The 5,623-nt window shown below is 38.9% G+C and overlaps 1 long non-coding RNA gene across 3 annotated transcripts; it reads left to right on the top strand.

Annotated features, from left to right (window-relative positions):
* The first annotated feature begins 2,427 nt into the window (after positions 1 to 2,427).
* Positions 2,428 to 4,697, top strand: LOC120047506. 3 transcript variants are annotated; one of them, XR_005476892.1, is made up of 3 exons: positions 2,428 to 2,501; positions 2,771 to 2,851; positions 3,226 to 4,230. It is a non-coding gene; the product is annotated as an uncharacterized LOC120047506 (long non-coding RNA). The 3 variants fall into 3 exon arrangements; XR_005476893.1 differs by adding an exon at positions 4,648 to 4,697 and having other exon boundaries at positions 2,434 to 2,851; positions 3,226 to 4,101; XR_005476891.1 differs by having other exon boundaries at positions 2,434 to 2,851.
* Positions 4,698 to 5,623: the final 926 nt, after the last annotated feature.

Genomic DNA, 5,623 nt, shown 5'->3' with positions numbered 1-5,623 from the left:
TAAAACCAAATTATGATAAATGTACCATATTACGTATTGGATCACTAAAAAAATCACATTTTACATTACCATGTAGTTTACCAATTAAATGGTCTGACGGAAATGTGGACATACTCGGTATACAAATCCCAAAAGAAAGAAATGATCTCACTCCAATACATTTTTATAGAAAGTTAGCAAAAATAGATAAGATCTTGCTACCATGGAAAGGAAAATACCTGTCTATTTGTGGAAAAATCACCCTGATTAACTCTTTAGTCATATCACAGTTCACCTATTTGCTTATGGTTTTGCCTACACCTAGTGACATGCTTTTTAAATTATATGAACAAATAATATTCAATTTTATTTGGAACGGCAAGCCAGATAAAATTAAAAGGGCCTGTCTATATAACGAATATGAATTCGGAGGGCAGAAAATATTAAATATTAAAGCATTAGACCTCTCACTAAAGGCATCAGTCATACAAAAGTTATACTTAAATCCAAACTGGTTCTCTAGTAAATTGGTACGAATGTCTCATCCTATGTTCAAGAAGGGCCTTTTTCCCTTTATTCAGATTACACCTGCTCACTTTCGGTTGTTTGAAAAGGAAATCATCTCCAAAATATCTTTATTTTTTAAACAAGCCTTAGAAAGTTGGTTGCAATTTCAGTTTAATTCACCTGAAAGGACGGAACAAATAGTACAACAAATATTGTGATCTTGCATGGAGCCCCAGACCGAGGGTGATTGACCGTCATCTTGAACTTTTTCCATTTTCTAATAATTGCGCCAACAGTTGTTGCCTTCTCACCAAGCTGCTTGCCTATTGTCCTGTAGCCCATCCCAGCCTTGTGCAGGTCCACAATTTTATCCCTGATGTCCTTACACAGCTCTCTGGTCTTGGCCATTGTGGAGAGGTTGGAGTCTGTTTGATTGAGTGTGTGGACAGGTGTCTTTTTATACAGGTAACGAGTTCAAACAGGTGCAGTTAATACAGGTAATGAGTGGAGAACAGGAGGGCTTCTTAAAGAAAAACTAACAGGTCTGTGAGAGCCGGAATTCTTACTGGTTGGTAGGTTATCAAATACTTATGTCATGCAATAAAATGCTAATTAAATACTTAAAAATCATACAATGTGATTTTTCTGGATTTCTGTTTTAGATTCCGTCTCTCGCAGTTGAAGTGTACCTATGATAAAAATGACAGACCTCTACGTGCTTTGTAAGTAGGAAAACCTGCAAAATCGTCAGTGTATCAAATACTTGTTCTCCCCACTGTATATATGTGTATATGTATGCATACGTGTATGGATATTGGATATTTACCCCAAAAATATGGGGGATTGGAAATGATGCAGACAATTACATTGGAAGCAACATTCTTTCCTCAATATTAAGCTGATACACCCCTAAATTAAAAAAATAAAATAATAATAAATAATAATCACTCTTTTGTAGAGAATTTTCCAGATGCATCAGGAAATTCAAATGAGCCTCATCACTGGCTGAAAATGAGCAGTTCTCTTTCTCGCCATGCGTGCGCATTGGGATCATGGCTTTCTATCAAAATGATGTTCTCTCTCGCTCACTCAAATGCAAGGCCTAGGTCCTATTACTGCAACATTCAAATGTACAAAAATGTATCTGAAATGCAGCCATACATATCAACAACCATCGTTTTATATAGCTTAATAAAACAAGATAGATATTGGTCTCCACTAGGCTACGTCACACAAGTGTCTAGTATATCCTAAGATTACTAATTAATTTAAAATGTTGTTAAATTGTGGCGTGGGGTGGTCTAGTGGTTAGGGCTGCTACAATCAGCATGCACATATAGGCCAACCGTGTGGATTTGATTCTGGCCCATGCACTTCTGGCACAAATAACTCAGTCCCCCAATTGACTTCAAGTAGGTAGACGTTTCATATGGACAGTCCACAGTTATTTTACACCCGGTCCTGATAGGAAATGACCATACCAGACACTTTTGGATAACATAAATAGGAAACAAATAAAATAATAACAGTCAGTAGGCTACACAAACATTAGTTTCCATTCATACAAAGTGTCGGGTAAATTGCCACAGTAGATTTGGCGTGGTAAACGAGGAAATAGTTTATTTATTTTGTACGGAATGCTTGTCAAATAGATAAATCACCCTTAGTCTGTTCAAAAAGAACTAAGTTGTTGCGATGACAACACCAACCAGAGGGCGAACATAGCATCTTTCAGGGAGCAGTAATGAGGTGACCAATAATGGTTGGAATTAAGATCAGCTGTGCCGGTGAATTTCAGCATGTATCGATGGTTTAACAAGGCCAGCTGGCAATAATACGTTTGCTACCTTTTGAGGCAGAATTTTCAGGCAGGACTTCAAAATTGGCATGTCCCAATCCCATGTATCCATCGCCGGGAGGCTATCCCATAACACCTTGCGGCGCAGCAAAAAATAATTGACTGCGGACAAAGTCCCCACTTGGGAGAACATTTTCCAGAAATCCACAAAATATAAGTATAACATTTAATTATTCACCAAATGATAACGTTTTCAAGAAATTACTTTCATATCAATTGTGAATTAAAATGTTAAGTAACTGGTGATTATCAGCCCATTGCCAAGCTAGCTAATACATCGGACACGATAGCTAGCCAGAAGGCGATCTCATCCTGCTAATCAGCTGTTTAGAGATGACCTAAACTAACTAATCGTATATTCTGCAATGTGTCAATTGTGAAGACCCAGAGTTTTAAAAAAAAGAGTTTCTTCCCATTTGTTTACAGAGACTAAAGTAGCACCTGATCACGTTTCACTCCATTGTATTGGCTTGGCAGGAGAAAAAGTCCTGCACGACTCGTTTGGAAGTAAGACATTTTAACAACTTCCGATGAAAAACGTAGAAAATTCAGCCAGCTGTGTTCTGTTCATTCTAGGCTTGCTAGCCAGCCAAGTTATTTTGCATTATCTTGAGTCTGTTTTGCTAGCATGCAGTGTTTACCTAGCTAACGTTAGCTAACTTTATCTTGCTACATTCCCTTCCTATTGTGTTGCACCATTGGGGTTGGTCTACTGGTTAAAATTAGAGGCTGTTATTCTACTCTTACTGTAAACAACGTAATCAAGCCTAAAAATATGCAAAACTGTTAATAAAACGATTGCACATTAAAGGCAGTTGTGGCTCCAGCAACAATTTGAGCAGTGAGGTTAATGTCTCCCCCTTTGTTTTTACTTACTCCAGGTTGAATGATTTTCCACCCTGCAGATGTAAGGAACTTGTTATGAACCTCCCAGCCACCAGGATAATCACCGAATCCCAGGATATTATTTAGGAGTGTGCCAACCTCACAATGTTAGAAATAGATTCACCCATGATATTATTTATCATGCAGGTTGGTCAGGACATTGTACTTTATAAAGCTCATTCTGAAATATGATATCTGTCCCAGGGGATTCAATTTAGACCCCAATTAGGTGTTAGTGAAGGGCTGAAAAAACAACTGTAAACTCCTGTCTCAAATAAGACATGAAGGTCAGTCAATCAGGAAAATCATGGAGTGAGTAGGTGTGTCCAACATTTTGACTGGTGTGTGTAATATATATATATATATATATATATACCTGTTTGATATGCATTTACTGCATATCATATTGGACATGTTATCCTTCATCACATGCAAGTATTTATTTTGTATTCATTGCATTTAGCTTACATTAGGAAGAAGTAGCCTAGGTAGTCTAATCTAGTTACAGTAGATTGCATCGTATCACCTTTCAATATTATTAACGAATATGAAACCATGTTAACTTGAACATATCATTTAATAATATGCACGGGTGTCATATTTGTATGACTGTATCACAATGCAAGCCTACTAATTCAAAAAATACAGCAGCTCTAATGCAATATTAGCTTCACAATGAAACACCACTATTCTTAAATGGTCAGTAAAATAGCTTATTTAGTTGTAAATGAAAATCGTAGCCTGTATGTTATCATGCATGCAAACTTGTCATGTCCACAACAATGGAGCAGCAAACCAAGCAACATGCGAGAGGAGGACCCCATACCGTAGGATAATTATTCTGGTCGGTGTCAACTTCATTCATAATTCAGGTACTGAGGAGCTCGATTCTGTTACTTGTTTACCTGCTATTCGTGTCAGATGTTTCCATTTTGAGATATCCTTGCTGCACAATTTTCCTACTGCAATGAAATGGGTACTATTAAAATCCGACATCTGTACATAGTAGTACTCTAACTGTTTTCTAGTAATTCGATAGGCAGACTCTTAGAACAAAATGTGCTGCCTAGTACCTAAAAGGGTTATTTGACTGTTCCATTAGGATAACCCTTTGAAAAAGCCTTTTTGACTCCAGATAGAACCCTTTTGAGTTTCATGTAGAACATTTTAGTGTTCTACATGGAACCTAAAATAATTATGCTACGGGGACAGCCGAAGAACACTTTCTGAACCCTGTATTTCTTGTGCAATTCTTGAGTGAGCTGCACAGGGTCATAACAGTTTATGGTAGTTTATTTGTCTTGTGGTTTCCGGGTAGGAGAATCCACACTGTACGTACAGTATATGAGACAATGATTGTGAAAGATACAAACACTGGACATCAGTAAAGGAAACCCAGTCTTTCATTTCCTCAACAGTGACGACGAGACAGCCTACAGGGAGGAGGTGAGAGCCCTCGGAGTGTGGTGTCAGGAAAATAACCTCTCACTCAACGTCAACAAAAAGGAGATGATCGTGGACTTCAGGAAACAGCAGAGGCAGCATCCCCCCCCCATCCACATCGACGGGACAGTAGTGGAGAAGATGGAAAGTTCCTCGGCGTACACATCACGGACAAACTGAGAAGGTCCACCCACACACAGTGTGGTGAAGAAGGCGCAACAGCGTAGCCTAACACCACCTCTTCAACCTCAGGAGGCTGAAGAAATGTGGATTGTCACCTAAAACACTCATAAACTTTTTCAGATGCACAATCGAGAGCATCCTGTTGGGCTGTATCACAGCCTGGTACGGCAACTGCTCCGCCAACAACTGCAAGGCTCTCCAGAGGGTAGTGAGGTCTGCACAACGCATCACCGGGGGCAAACTACCTGCCCTCCAGGACACCTACAGCACCCGATGTCACAGGAAGGCCAGAAATATCATCAAGGACAACAACCACCCGAGCCACTGCCTGTTCACCCCGCTATCATCCAGAAGGCGAGGTCAGTACAGGTGCATCAAAGCTGGGACCGAGAGACTGAAAGACAGCTTCTATCTCAAGGCCATCAGACTGTTTAACAGCCATCACTAACATAGAGTGGATGCTGCCAACATACTGACTCAATCTCTAGCCACTTTAATACATTTAGTAAATGGATTTAATAAAGGTATTACTAGTCACTTTAAATAACTCCACTTTAATAATGTCTACATCCTACATTACTCATTTCATATGTATATACAGTATTCGATAGCATCTACTGCATCTTGCCTATGCCACACGGCCATCACTCATCCATATATTTATATGTACATATTCTTATTCATTCCTTTACATTTGTGTGTATTAGGTAGTCGTTGTGAATTTGTTAGATTACTTGTTAGATATTACTGCACTGTCGGAACTAGAAG

Source organism: Salvelinus namaycush, chromosome 5 (genome assembly GCF_016432855.1).
Source record: "Salvelinus namaycush isolate Seneca chromosome 5, SaNama_1.0, whole genome shotgun sequence".
Lineage (NCBI taxonomy): Eukaryota > Metazoa > Chordata > Actinopteri > Salmoniformes > Salmonidae > Salvelinus > Salvelinus namaycush.
The sequence above is the reverse complement of the archived record's forward strand: the minus strand, read 5'-3'. Positions and strand labels throughout refer to the sequence as shown.